At 40.8% G+C, this 16,039-nt stretch overlaps 1 pseudogene; it reads right to left on the bottom strand.

The window, feature by feature from the left end:
* LOC134434124 (synaptonemal complex protein 1-like) overlaps window positions 1-14,779 on the bottom strand; it is a 32,755-nt pseudogene extending 17,976 nt beyond the window's left edge.
* Between the last annotated feature and the right edge of the window lie 1,260 nt (window positions 14,780-16,039).

The following is a 16,039-nucleotide window of genomic DNA, read 5'->3' as shown; positions in this document are numbered from 1 at the left end:
CACACACACCCGTACAGTGAAAGGCTCCTACCTTATGGTCTTATGTCAGAACAGACTGTTTTACCAGGTTTGGTCACGAGAGGTCGCCTACTGACCGCGAGATACCGGTTTGCCAGATTCATGCAATCACAACTGTAGACAGTATAACAACTGCAGGGGGTGACAAATTTCTTGCCGGACGTCTATCAACTTAGTCTTTTCTAAAAGATTACAGAGAGAGCGACAAGATATTTCCTGTAAGATTCTGCAACAGGCACATAGAACAGACACAAAAGGATCTCTGGCTGACAGACCTCTCAGAAAGCAATCCACAGTGTTATAACACAGTGCACAATGTTTAAAACAGTTCCCACACAGTAAAAACAGATCGAAGATACCAAGATAAACAAATACTCCCTCCGGCAGGACTTTAACCTGTTTTTTTTTTTTTTTTTTTTTTTTTTTTTTTTTTTTTTTTTTTTTTTTTTTTTTTTCTTTCTCCAATTAATTTTAACCGAAGCTGGGATTTTTAACCCCAGCAAAACCAATGCTAGCCAACCAATGCTAGCTAACCAATGCTAGCAAACCAATGCTAGCTAACCAATACTAGCAAACCAATGCTAGCTAACCAATGCTAGCTAACCAATGCTAGCAAACCAATGCTAGGATTTCAACCCAGCTGTGATTCTTTACTGGGGCGTCCCCCAGCTTTCCCTTCGGGCGGTCACGTCTGACCCCCGTTTCCCAATAAAAGCGCTTTATTCTAAAACCAATAAAGAATTTAAATACCTCTTAATTGGAGCAGGAGATGCAGGGTACTCTTCGTCCACCGAGAGCACTGGTCCGGGGGGGAGTCTCTTCTGACAAACGTTAGTCAGGGGCGCCCGAGGGTCCCGACCCCAGACCCGGCTCGGGGAGGACCCCTCAAGTCCTGGATCTCCTGTCTGGTCCCATCGGGGTCGCCAGAAATGATACCAAATTTTGCCCCAAACAGGCAGAGTGACTGCCTAATCAGACTCAACTTAAGTCAATTAAGCAGGAGGTATTTTTATTAGCGACGCGTCGGAGAAATCACAAAATGGATTTCTCAGTTCACATAGCAAAAGCAAGCCTTATATACAATTTTGGGTATAGGATTACATCAGATCAGATACATAATCATGCATATTCATATGGGGCGTGGTGTAGGCGGAGCGTGGGCGGAGCGTAGGTGGAGACATCTCTTTTGGGGAATCTTCAGGTGGTCGTTCCTGTTGCCTTCATCCTAGACGGGGTCTTTCCGATGAGTCTTCCTCTTTAAACTTTTGAACTCCTTTCCTAATTTGGTCAATTCCCGGTGTATTTGGCTTAGATCCCGTGGCTTGGCAAAACCCTTAGGGTCGTTTCAACATTGCTGGCTCTAAACCTGCTTAGCCCATTAGTTTCTCCTATACCTATCTCTTCCCCTGTCATGATGCTCTACCTCTTATCTAATTTGTTGCTCTGTTTTCCTAGTGCTGTGCTTTCTCCGTGTGTTCTAGTGCTAGGCCCTTCTTTACATGCCTCTCATTCCATGTTTTAACCCATTATTTCTGGAAGGCTATCTGCTTTAGGGCTTCATGTAAATACGCTTCCTTTCCAATTCAAACACAAAAAATAGCTCAGGTACTCTACAGACCCAAGTCATGTTGCAGCTCATCATCTAATTTGTGAAACTGAGTAATTTGTCAAATTGTCCTTTCAAGAAAGCTGGAAGTTTACAACTTGCCTCTTGTTGTTCTTGCAGTTTCTGGAGTTCTGCAGGACAGCATTTTTCTCTTGTGCTGTTTGTTCTTTCTCTAGTGAAAGCTTACTGAGATACACTGTTAGCTGTTCATTCTTTAACCTAATTTAAAACAAATGGCCAAGAGGAATAAGAAAGTGCATTTTGAAATCTCCTTTTAAATTAAACATACCCATTATCAAGTGTTATTCCATGCTGAAAGAAGTCCAGGTCTTTATCTACAAATATAAGCTTTGCAGCAGAGTCAGAGAGATGTAAAAAGGTGACAGAAGAAGGAAAGAAAATCAGAGTCAACTTTTATATAAATATAATGGTTAGTGAAGGTGATGTAGTTCAAAGCAAGATTAACAATGAATTCAGAAACTTTCTCTTCTTGTTAAATAAGTCAGAGAGATATGGAACAACTACATATGCCATAGAATACATACAAATAGAGAAAGTGGAATTTAGAAATGTAAGTATATAATTAATGGCATATATGTGGTTCAAAACAATCATAGTTCATTTCACTGTGGATTAAAGCAACTTCTGTATTACACCAAAACGAATTCAATATTCTATTTTCAAAATGGTCATACCCCTCTTTTTCAAGATCTGTTTTCAGAGTCACAAGCTGCTTTAAATAATCTTGTTCCTTCTCAGCTGTACATGTCAGCTCTGCTTTCAAATCCTGGAATTCTTTCTGCAAAATGCAAAGGAAGAGTTTTGAGTATCCATGTGCAAACTCCAACTGCTGGAGGTTTTTAGACGTGAGCTAAGAGCACAAGGCTTTCAGAAGAACCCAACAACATCCATGCCATGGATTATCCAGATTGAATCTTTCCAGTCTCTGCTGGGATCTGGAAGTGGTGTGAGACAGTGGACTGTGACACCGGTGCTGTTCATGTCTGTCCCCTGCTGTGAGTTTCATTACCTGGGCTGGGACCCTGCTCTGGGTGCTGTTTCTATGTATAAACTTGTATCCAAGTCATGATGTGTAACTTCACTATTTCTAAAAACATGTTACTATTGCCCTGCTTCAGACCTCTCTCATCTGGAGAGCATTTTCATTTCTCTCTCCACATTTTTCTCTCTCTGCAAATTTTCCACAGTAGCCTCAAGATTCTTCTTCAATAAAAGTCCTCCAATTTACCCATTTTAGAAAATGAGTGAAACTCAGTTCAGAACACTCAATGCACAGATTATAACAACAAGCAGACACAGTAAAATTCACACAAGATTTCAGACTATCTTAACTTTAGTTGATATGGATTCTTGTTAGGCTTGTAAATATAAAATTATAATGAAAATAAACCTCTGTTAAGAGTGCATTTCATATAGCTTAGACTTCTGTGACAGAAAATGGGCCTGTGTCACAGCACAGCAGGGTTCACAGAGGCCAGAGCTAATCACCTTCCTGGAAGGAAGAAAAAATGGGAAAACTTTATATCCAGAGGGAGTGGCCTTTGAATGGGCATGAACAAAGAAGGAAATAACCAAAAACCTTGAGAAGGAAAACCAAAAACATGTGAGACAAGAAAAACCAAAAACACAGGAGACAAGAAAAACAGAGGCAATGAAGAAGTTCTTCAAAGAAAGCACTGAAATTGTGTGTGAGAAAGTTTAGTAGAAATGTTAAGGTTGACTAGATGGAGTTTACTTATGACATTTAAGATACTTACAAAGCAAGAGGAATTTCATATGAAGAGCAAATGCCATGAGATTAATAAAATGAACATTTACCAGAGTTTCTGACAGCTCTTCAAGTTGCACTTCTTTATCACATTTTACTTTAGTCATCTCTTCTACAGCACATGGAATGTAAAATTAATGGAATAGAAATGATTTTTCCTATTTAGCAGGGAGTATAAAACATTTCCCCTTTTGCAACACCCAGTTCTCAGAACTTGCTGGATAAGGTTAAGAAACTGAAAAGCTTATTTTTGACTTAATCTAAATGTAGACTTGAAAAAATGATTCAGACATTAGCAAATCTATATCTGAAGAGAAACTAAATATTTATCTTAAATAAAATTTAAAGCCTATTATGTTGTCCACAATTATAGCTTCAAATAAACCATGGACTGTAAGACTAGAGTATTCTCCAAGTATTGATGCACCTTCATTGTTCCAGAAAAAAAATCTGAACTGCTGAAGGTATCTCATGGATATGCTGAGAAAGGAAACCAGTTGTTACTAACTTCCAAATGGTTTCTATGTGCACATTCACAATTCTGGGATTTTTTACAAGTTCTCAACAGCAAGGCAGAGCGCTTACTCTGGGGACTAAGGAGCACATCCCTAGAAACCAAGGGATAAATATCAAATTGATGATATTTAAAGACAACCCCTGCCAGCATCATTCCACTTCCAGCATGGGGAGGGTCACAGAAACCTCCATGGGAGGGTTTTATCTCTGCTGCAGAAGTCACTCCTGGCACCTGCAGTGCTGCTGCTCTGAGCTGCAAACCAAAATTACCTCCAGAAGAATTCATGCATGAATGCACAGCACTGCCCTTTGGCTGCTGCCAGCACCAATGAGCCCCAAAGAAAAGGGATCAGCTGAGTAAAAATAAATCCAGGCATTCCTGACAGGTGCAGGTACTGTAAAATCATTTCTCCAACTACCAGAGACAGTCAATTTCCAGAAAAGAGCAGAAAACATTTTTATTACTGCCCAGCTCATTTTGTGCCTTTCTGCAACCCTTACCCAGTTCAGCAGATTTATTCTGGAGCTCCAAGGTAAGCAGCTTTGAATCATCTTCAGATTTCTTTAATCTAAGGAAATGGTAAATTAAAAACCCCAAATGTAGGGTACAAAGCACTGCATTTGAAACTTACAGGACAAGAAGACAAAGTCTTACCACAAGCACTTTAAGAACATTTACCTTTCACCAGGCAGATGATATATCTGCCTGCAACACACATCAAATTTCACTTGTACAACCTCAGAACAGCAGAAATAAAAGTAAACAAATATATACCTACAGAAATCTGTATTTCCTAAAGAGAGAATTATGAAAGTTGGAGGGGGCAAAAATTTACTTTATATACAGTATCAACTATCACAAACAAAAAAAAATTACATTAAATTATCTGCATTTAGACCACTGTGTGAGAAAAACCTCCAAATTTCAGCTTCATTTCCAGTTGTTCTTGATTTTGTCATAGACTGCAACCTGTAAGATCACTCTTGGAATTTAAACTCATTAATTTACCTATCTTGCTCTTCTTTCAGCAAGCTTTTCAAATTGGCAACAGAAGTCTCAAACTCCTCTGTCGGGGCTGCAAGCAAAGCCTTCAGTTTTTTACATTCTTCCTCCTGCTCTTCCTTTTCTCCAGTGACCTGAATTAATGTTTTCACTGTAGTCTGGAATTCAGTTTACAAGTTCTTTTGAGTAACCTTCAAGACATGATATCATTTCTAAAAATGTTTTGCAACAAACAGCTACAGCTGTTTCATGTCTAAAGTATCCATAATTATTTATGCAAATACTCATCCAGTCTATTTCTACTGTAAAACTATAGGCAAGGGGTACCTCTGCCTTTTGCAATGAAATTTTACCCTCTTCCAGCTCTGCCCTCAAATGTTCTTTACTGACCTGGGATTCCTTTAACATTTCTTCATTATGTACTAAACAAAAAAAGATGTTTATATTTTTTAAAATAGAATATTTACTAAATAATGCTGCCAAAAATGGAAAATTACATACATTTAAATAATTTAACAAAAATCAATGGTACTGACATCATATACTACAAAATAATATATAAAATTTGAATATAGATGGCTTAAAAATATTGAAAATCAAGTTCTGAAAAGTAAGTTTCCTCAGTGACATCTGCCTGACTGTACATTTGCAAAACTGAAGCAACACATTTTCCCCTTACAATTTTCAAAAACTCTCACTGCTTGACTCACCCTAAAAACTGCCCTGCCAGTCCTGCTCCCACATGAGCAGCTCCTGCTCCAAACAAAAATAAGGCCTTCAAAGTCCCAAAATTCTGCTGCCAACCAGCAACAGAACAAGGCTATGGCCCTGTTTCTATGCTTCTATAAACAATTACATATAATAAATAAACAATCATAAACAATCACATTTAAATTCGATAAACAATTACATTTAAACACAGCAGGCAGAACTCTTACATTTTGCTTCCATTAAGTCAGCAATCTTATTTTGTGATGTCTGCAGCTGAGCCTTGATGTCTTTTATGACATCATCTTTTTCATCTCTCTGTATGGTAAGAGCTGAAATCTAGAAAAATGCAAGAAATATCATCATGAAGTCTGGGAAAGGGACAGATATTAATTTTCATTTGTACCCAGGTATGATAAGCAGACATTTTGCTGTCATTCAAGTTAGATTAGACAGATAGACAGACAGACAAACAGGCAGACAGAGATAGATAGATAGATAGATAGATAGATAGATAGATAGATAGATAGATAGATAGATAGATAGATAGATAGATAGATAGATAGATAGACAGAAATATAGACAGACAGACAGAAAGACAGACAGATAGATAATATTTGTCTAGATATAATCTTAGCCAAATATTGATCAAGTCACATAACTCTAATCAAAAAAGTTCTCCAAAATCAAACCATAAATTCCAGGAGACTAAAGGTACTCAAACACCAGTAAACTTAGCAGAATTTGACTTAAATGCAGCTTCAGATGTTATTTTGTCTTTTTTACTAATACCCAGAAACACTTCTTGGCTCTTGCATTTCCCCTTTAGTCACAAATAAAGCTCTACATCTTAGATGGTAAAATGAGCAAACTTGCTTTTCCTTTTGACTGACTTCCAGTTTGCATTCTTTCTCAAACTTGTCAACTTTTTCTGCTTCTTCTTTTACTTTGGAGATACAGTAACATCCATAGTTAACATTCTAGCTGAAATATACTCCAAGTTCAATACAACTTCCACTTTAAGGTTGCTTGGAATTGTACAGCTGTACCATTTGTTTCCCAAGAGTAATTGTTGAGGCAATGTTTGATTTTATAATCAAAATACAAACAGAAAAGAGCATGTGAGAATGAAACAGGAACATACCAGACTATACATACAGAGAGAGAGCATTTAGCTAAAGTTTCTGTAGCTATACACTAGTGCATTATCATTTGATTAAACAAACTATGGGAAGTAAGTATTGATCTCTAGACTGTACTTCACAGACAAAACTTCAATTTTGAGTGACTGTTTGAGAAATGAAGTTCCAGCTTTGGCCCAGTGGAACAGCAACAGAAGGGGCCAGGCAGTGACCAAAGGCAGCATGAATAAAAGAAGGGTCCCAGTGTCTCAGTGTGAGCTGCTCACCATTCCAACCCTTCACATTTCTCTGCCCTGACACTGCATGTGTAACACAAGCTATGAAGTACAAAACTGAGCCAGCTGCATAAACTCAATAAACAGAATTCTCACATTTGAAACTCATTTCCAATCTGTCGTTCTCTGCTTGCACACGAAGCTCTTCAAATGCCACTGTCATTCTCTAAAAACAAAATTTAATATTTGAAGTTCAATACTGGAAACCCTGGAACTTCTCCAGGGGCTGCTGCCCACCTCAGCCATTCTGAGGAACCAGCAGGGAGGTGAAACAGAGCCCAGAAAGAAGCCAGAAGCTGTGCAGTGACCCAGCACTAAGCACACATCACCCAGATCACAGGGATCTACATCCCACACACTGCTGCACCTTCTCCATTGAATATGCTTTATAGAACACAAAAATAATTCTTGAAAAGGGATTGAAAACCCAACTTCCTGCATCACACATGACATGATACCCACACATGATGGATACAAACAGTATCCCAACATAAACATGGAACTCAGCTCAGCTCACATAACTCACATTCCTTTCATCCAGCTTGCTCACTTACTTCTATGTTGCTGTGAAGTTCCTCATACAATTGTATTGTTGCTTCCTTTTCCTGTTCATCTATCAAAGCAAGAACATATGAGAAACTTTTTCTTTTGGATAAGAATTCCAGCTGTCCAAGTCATTATACTTAATCAGCATAATAAATTTAAAAAGGAATTATCAGCTCCATTCTTACTAAATAAGTCATTATGAAACATGGTGCCAAAAGTTACAGAATCTAGGGAAAATGTTTGTTTCAATGAAACATTAGGCAAGCTCAGCTTTTAAATTTCCTTCCTAAGATATTTTTTCTCTGAAAAGTGTAATTCTGGATCAGTTTATGTGACAATATTAATTATTATAGTATTAATACTGTTTAATAATAATGTATCAAAAGTGTTAGTATTGATAAACTGTAATCTAGGGTTTAGCACTGAATTTCTTCCTATCAGCAGATACCTATAACCACAGAGCTGTCATAAAATTTCAACACTCCACATCCATATTTTCCTTCTTTCCTTTCACTTTTGTAATTGATACAATTTTTTCCTAAGAAAACAATTAAAAAGAGAACAGTAACAGAAACAGCTATCAAAAAAGAACAGTACATCTATATACCAGGGTTTCTAGAATTAAGGCTAAAAAGAGATAGACACTTCTTAAGTATCCAGGATCAAGTTAGTAAAATTCTAATTATAATAACAATTCTAAATTGCATATAAAGTAAAATTCCCAATCAATAACATATTTTAAAACCTCAAGAATTTAAACTTCAATAAGTTATCCAACTGTCTTGGCTAGTTCAGTTTCATTAGAAGAATTCCAGTTACTCATTATACCTTGGGGTTCAGACCTTTTTCCCCACAAATGTGTGATGGCTGAAAACAGGAAATGTCAGCTCTGGAAATTTGTTCCAGAGTGCTGGGAATTCTGAGCAGATTCTACTGCCTAAAACCAGGCATGAAGTGTCACTTCTCATGTCTGAATATATTCCCAGAGTGTGGCTGGGACTGCAAAGCTTCAATGGGCTGGGCAGCCTTGGGGAGCCCTGCCCTGCTCTGCAGTGGCTCCAGTGCCAGTTGGGGCTGTGGGCACTGCCTCAAACCTGGAGCACTGTTTGGGCACCCAAAGAGCTCCCAGGCTGGCAACCTTGCAGCAAACAATCTCACTGCCTTCAAAAGCCCTCTGCATTCAGCATTACAAACCACAAGTCTGTTAGACCTGGGGCTTCACTTCCAATTTTGTGAGCCACTTAAAATTCACTTCTCATTCTGAGAGCCACATCCAGTCGATCTCAACTGGAGAACTTTTCTGAACAGCACGAGAAATTTCTTCTTCTTTCTTCTGTTTGTGAATTTAGAGCAAGCTAGAAGTACATTTACTCTGATAAATAAAAGCTAAAAAAGCATTTACATTTGCTGGTCTTCTCTGTGAAGCGAGTACAGGTTTCCTTGAGCAGATTACACAGATGCCTTGAAGCAGCAGCTCTAAGGGAGGGAAAAATATCATGTTTGCACAGGAGTGCACAGTGCTTTGTGCACCTAAGGAGTAACAATGGAAATGACCTTCAAAATTTAACAGCTGCATAAAACTGCCCACATGGAAACTGATTATTTCCACCACAAATGTATATACTTGGTGCTATTACTTACTCTTTCAAGAGATCTTTATTTTCACATATCTCACCTTCCAGTTTCAAATGGAGTTTCTCATTTTCAAACTGATTTCATAGGGAACAAATGCAAAAAGACACTGTTATTGAAAAATATATTAGAAATGCACTTGAACTTCTCAAATCCCTCATGAAAAATCATTTGGGGCATCAGTAGACAGAAGTCTGCTTTATCTGTATTACATGCTGAGTCATCTTTTGCATGAAAGATGTAATAATTAATGAACAATAATTTACCAGCAACTGAGACATTTACAGGTGTATTCTTCATACACACCCTCACACAGGACAGGTGCCTGCAACTTCTCAAAATAATCATTTTCTCAAGGCACAAACCAAACTGCAACAGTCTTTAATATTTAATTGTATCAATAATAGTGTCATACTGAATCAGGAAGCACTGAACTTCATTTATTCAATGTACACTATACAATACTGGCCTGCAGTTCTTGAATGGCTTTATTCTGTGCTTCAATAATCTTTCTGTTCTCTTGGAGTTTTCTTTCTTTCTGGTTTAGTTCAGTTTCCACAGTCAGTTTCCACTGCTTGATCTTTTCAGCCTCTTTGTAGAGTTTTGAGAACAATTCATTCATTGTTTCTGGATTTTATTAAAACAGGTTCACCAATTTAATCTCCAATATTATCCAATTAATAGTATATAATATCTAATTAATACTGTTGTAGATAATGTATTTATCTCTTAGAAACATCACAAGAGTTTATATATGATCAGGAGCCCAAGTTTAAATCTTTGTGCATCCTCTGTGTATGTATCAAAAGGCATTACAGAGCACACAGGAGAAACAAATACAATGAAATATCCCAAACCCCCTTCAGACATCACCAAATAGATGGGTTTAAAGACATGGATAACTGCAGTCCACCAAAATCAATAAAAGCTTTGCCAGAATTATCAGTGAAGCCAAAATTCCTTCTAGCAGGTTCTTCACCCCATTTCTGTCCTCTCCTTCTGACAGACACTGCTGAGTTAAGTAAAAGCAGCTTCAGAGACTTTGCCCAAGAGTACCTGTGATATTGCCATGGACACACACAGAATCACAGAATCACAGAATCACAGAATCACAGAATAATGAGGCTGGAAGAGACCTCTCAGATCATCGAGTCCAACCTATGCCCTGACACCTCAACTGCAGCACCAAGTGCCATGTCCAGGCTTTTTTTAAACACATCCAGAGATGGTGATTCTACCACCTCCCTGGGAAGAGCATTCCAGTGCTTCATTATTCTTTTGGTGAAAATTTTTTCCTAATATCCAACCTATCCCTTCCCTGCTGTCTCTTGAGACTGTGTCCTCTGGTTCTGTCAGTGCTGCCCAGTGGAAGAGACTAACCCCACCTGGCTCCAACCTCCCTGCAGGAAGCTGCAGAGAGCCATAAGGTCACCCCTGAGCCTCCTCTTCTCCAGGATAAACAGCCCCAGCTCCCTCAGTCGTTCCTCACAGGGCTTGTGTTCCAAACCCCTCACCAGCCTTGTTGCCCTCCTCTGGATGTGCTCAAGCATATCAATGTCCTTCCTAAGCTGAGGGCCCAGAACTGGACACAGCACTCAAGGTGCAGCCTCAGCAGTGCCCATACAGGGGCAGAATGAGCTCCCTGCTCCTGCTGGCCACACCATTCCTGATCCAGGCCAGGATGCCATTGGCCTTCTTGCCCACCAGGGCACACTGCTGGCTCATGTTCAACCGGCTGTCACCAGCACCCCCAGGGCCCTTTCTGCCTGAGCACTATCCAGAAACACCGTTCCCAGTTTGGAACGTTGTAGGGGACTTCTGTGGCCAAAATGTGGAACTCAGCACTTGGACTGATTAAACTTCATGCCGCTGGACTCTGCCTATCCATCCCACTGATCTAAGTCTCTCTGCAGAGCCCTCCTTCCTTCCAATAGATCAACACAAGCTCCCAGCTTAGTGTCCTCTGCAAATTTACTGATGAAGGACTCAATGCCCTCATCCATGTCGTCTGTAAAAATATTGAACAGAACTGGTCCCAGTACAGCCCGGAGGGACAGCACTGGTGCCTGGCTGCCAGCTGGATGCAGCACCATTCACCACCACTCTCTGGCCCAGCCATGCAGCCAGTTCTGAGCCCAGCACAGAGTGCTCCTGTCCCAGCCATGGCTGCAGCTTCTCCAGGAGTGTGCTGTGGGAGACAGTGCCAAAGGCCTTGCTGGAGCCCAGATACACGACACCCACAGCCTTTCCTGCATGCACCAGGCAGTCACCTGTTCACAGAAGGAGCCCAGGTTGGTCAGACATGACCCACCCTTGGTAAAGCCCTGCTGGCTGGGTCCGATAGCCTGGCCATGCTGTGAGTGCTGTGTGATAGCACTCAGTATGAACTGCTCCATTATCTCACCTGGCACTGAGGCCAGGCTGACTGGCCTGGAATTACCAGGATCCCCCTTCCTACCTTTTCTGTACATGGGTGTCACACTGGCCAGTGTCCAATCATCTGGAACCTTACAGTGAGCCACAACTCCTGATAAATGATGGAGAGAGGCTTGGCAAGCTCATCTGCCAGCTCCCTCATCACCCTGGCATGGATCCCATCTGGACCCAGTAGATTTATAAATATCCAAGTGTCCCAGCAGTTCTCTGCTCACACACGGAGCAGGAAGGAAAACCACCACCCTTGTGCCCGTAGAATACCTTGAAAGTGCCCTACAAGCAGTGCTGGGCCAGTGGTTGAGGCAGGGAGAGCAACACAGGAGCCCCAAGGGCCCTTTGGTTCACTTACAACAGCCCCAAACAACATCCTTGTTTTGGCTGCATCACAGTTTTGTTACAGTCCTGATGGTACTTTAATATCTTAGGATTAAAAAAGTCTAAAAAGTTGTCAGGGATATGAAAAACAGCACAGAGAGCACAAGAAATGTGTTTTATTTTGTGGCAGCAAGCAGTGTTCTGTAGCTGCAAAGTACAGAAGCTATTGCAAAAAAAATGAGCTGTACTGAATTGTGTTACAGCAGAGATCTGCTGGTAAATACACTGTGAAAAGAATCCAGTGTTTGAGGAAACCACTGAATTCATTGTTTTACAGATAAAATAAAGCCAGAATAAAGGCAATTGGAATAATCCACTTCAGTTTTCCAAAGAATACTCTGACTTCAACCCTTCTGCCCCTCAACAGAATATTCAGAACCAGTTCCACAAGGATATTTAAGTGTTTAAATCTTACTCTAATTAAAGCTCATAGGCTTTGCAGACACTTCAAACAAAGAAAAAAACAACAACAATATTGCAATCACCTTAATTTTTAAAGATTAATTTCCAGGCATGATCACTAAATCACAAGTATCTCCTCTAAGTGATTCAGCTTTAAACAGGAGACAGAAAACATTATTCCCTTCTGACTACTTCCTTTAGCCCTCAAATATCTACTGAATAATGCTTTAGGCACTGTTTGGGAACAAATTCAAAAGACCCCAAGGAATGAGATGTGCAGAGCTGATACTTAGCTGACCTCTTCATCTACTTCAGAGCAAAGTTTCACTTGCTGTGAAATTGTATCTGAAACATGAAGAGATTTTGATCAATTTATTTCTAAAAAAAGTAACAGTGAAACTGTATTTAACAGTTACAGATATGAAACTGTGGGACTACTCATGAAAATTAAAACTTGAAAATATATACAAATCTAAAGAAGGTGCATGGCAAATATTCCAATCGTACTTGAATCAGTGATTTCGCCACGGCTCAACACATCGAATGGCAACTTAAAGTCATCATCTGAGCGCCTGTTAAAACCCTGCACAAATTTAAGAATTTTTAGTTTCTTAGTTTCTTATGGGTAAATTTGTAAAGAGGATTTATAAAATCCTGGGGAAAAAAATCCCTACAGATGATGTGAAAATAGAATTGTCATTAATAAAACAGCTGCCTACAATTTTCAAAGCCCAGGGGATTGGTAATGGCTTTGGAACTCACTTCTTACTTCCCAGTGGTTGATCAAACTGTTGGTGTCCTGCAGTTTGATTTACAGACTGTGGCCAAAGGGGAGCTTTCAATGCAGGGAACTCAGCAGCTCCTGCCTGTCTGGGCATTGCTGCATGGCAAAGGACTCAAGGAGACAAATTACTTTTTTGAAGACCAGTAGTTGATATTTCTTTGCTTTACTTCCAAGGGCACTTCTAAACCATATCTGATTATGTTTCAGCATGAAAATACCCTTTTACAAGGTTTTTAAGTCACAGAAGTTCATCCTGTAAACAGCTAACTCATCTGCTGTCAGAATATCTCATCCCTAATCTCAAATTATTTCATTAGGATCTTCGACATGAAAAAATAACTTGTTGAATTCCCATAACTCAGCATGGGGACAGAACATTTTCACTGCACACCTGATCCGATGAGACCAAGACACCAATGCCAGTGCGAGCATCTGAGTGGGGCCTGTGGGAATCCATAAAATCAGAAGGATTTGGGAAAGCTGCAAAAGGCAGGCCTCAGAGAGAGCAGAACTGTGATTAGAGCCAAGCAGCAGCCATGAGATAGGTCAGCAGAAAAATTATGTAAAAAGTAGAAAAGCAAGGACAAATAGAACAATGGTCTGTGTATTAACGCTTGGCTAGAACAACTCCCTAAGTTACGGAAAAGTTCATCTAGCAAGGTATTAGGAAGTTTTAAGCTTAATAATGGAGCTCTGTGCATTGTGTTTTAAGGCTTACAAGCAGGTATTGTATTCAAAATAAGCAAGCATTGTTTTAACCAAAGGTATGTGTGCTTATAGTGGTTGGATAGAACTACTGTCAGTGTGCTTTTGCTTTGTGTGATTGGTCAAAAAACTTTTCAAGTAAGTTGTACCATTAAGTTCTTGGTCGGCTGCCTGGGATGTGAGCTGCTGGCATCTTCCCATTGTCATAACCATGTAATGAGACTGATGCTGGAAAATAAAACAGCTCAAGGCAGTTCCTCAGCAGTCCTGTCCCGTTGGTGATTTGTTAAGAGACCCCGGCCAGCGATAGAGCCCTGCTCACTCTCTGGGCTGAATTACCCACAGCAAACGTGGACTTACAGCACAGAGCGGATGCTCCAGAAGATTATTCCCTTCAGTTTGGATAGAAAACAACAACAAAAGTCTTTAAAATTCAAACCGAAGATGTCTGTGCATACGCCACTCAAGGCACACGCACAGAAATGAGTCGAGTGCAGGAGCCGTCCCGGCCTATGCAGGGGCAGGTGTGTGTGCGCTCCAGCTCTGCCTGGACAAGGGGCAGGTGTGTGTGTGCTCCAGTTCGGGGCTCTGCCGGGGCACTCCCCGGGCCCAGCACTGTCCCCGTGTCCCCGGGAAGGGCCCTTGCGCTTTCCCCCCGTCCCCTCCTCAGCCGCGGCCTCCAGAGCACAGCAGCCAGAGGAGGCGGCCGGGGCCGGGGTGTGCGATATGGGCTGCCCTCAGCGGCCCCGCGGCCGAGCGCTCATCTGGGATCTGCCCGCAGACACCTGGCCAGCACTCAGGCGCGGCGGCATGAACAATTTAAAGCGGTTTTCCTTCTCCATGGCTCCGATAAAAGGGCAGCCGGGGCAGCCCCAGCTCCCGGCGGCCGCTGAGGGCGAGCGCGAAGGGCGGGAAGCGGCAGCGGCCCCTCAGCGCGGGAGAGCTCTGAGGGGAAGGTAGGGGTCCCGCCTGTGCAGGGAATAACTGGGGGAGCCCAGTCCTCCCGTGGGAAAAATGCATGTTTTATGATTGCCTTTTCGCAAATATTAAAATGAATATTATATGTGTTGTGTCAGAAAGTTATGCTGTATTAATTTTCTCAAGTAGTGTGTTAAATCTAGTTTTAGGGTATAACATAATGTTAAAATAAAAACTATGCTGTGTGAGATACTTTTTTTAAAGAAAGGACTCGCAACGAGATAGCGGCCACAGGACACCTAAATCTTTCAGAGAAAGAGAATTTATTGCTCTCTTATCAGAAGAAACGAACTTCTTCCTGCCTGCTCAGCCATGAAGATGCCATCAGGATTTAGAGGAAGAAGCTGACATTGATCAGACAGAATCCTGTGTTTGAATGGAATTTATGCATCGTGTATGAGGGGTATGAATATGCAACAGGCTATTGTTTTTAGGGTTAACCCTCTGTTAATGTGTGTCCTTTTTCAGGCTTATGCTGCCCAGAAGAAGTTACCCAGACGTCTGTAACTCTTTGTTTCTATTATCTCATATTGTCCTAATTCAAATTGTCCAAATTATTAATACTCTAAGTATAAAAGTATCTTATGTAGCATAGTTTCTATTTTAACATTATGTTATAACCTAAAACTAGATTTAACACACTACTGAAGAAAATTAGTACAACATAACTGTCTAACACAACACATATAATATTCATTTTAATATTTGTGAAAAGCCAGTCATACAATATGCATTTTTCACACAGGTAATGCAGGCCCTGGAGGCATCTCCTGAACTGGCACAGCCCCAGCAGATGGCATCGGTGAGGAGGGGGCTGCTGGGGGTCAGTTTGGAGTAACTGTGCTGTCCTAGGGTGACATTAGGATGCTTGGATCCCTAGCTGTCTGTTCTGTTTATGCTGGATATTATGTTCTGTGCCTTCAAGACTGGCTCTGAAGAGCGAAGTTTTGTTTTGGTTTTGTTATCAGCTGCTCCCCCACGGCTGGCGGGACACAGAGACAGGGCAGTACATGGTGCTGCTTTGGCTTTTTGTTTGGCTTTTTGCTTTGCTCTTGCTTTTGTTTCTGCTCATTAGTTAGTTTAGCTAAGCAGTCTGAATTTTTGCCTGGACTGTTTTCCTTCCC

This window comes from Melospiza melodia, unplaced genomic scaffold (genome assembly GCF_035770615.1).
Source record: "Melospiza melodia melodia isolate bMelMel2 unplaced genomic scaffold, bMelMel2.pri scaffold_32, whole genome shotgun sequence".
Taxonomy (NCBI): Eukaryota; Metazoa; Chordata; class Aves; order Passeriformes; family Passerellidae; genus Melospiza; species Melospiza melodia.
Note: the sequence above shows the minus strand (reverse complement) of the source record. Positions and strands in the feature narration are given on the sequence as shown.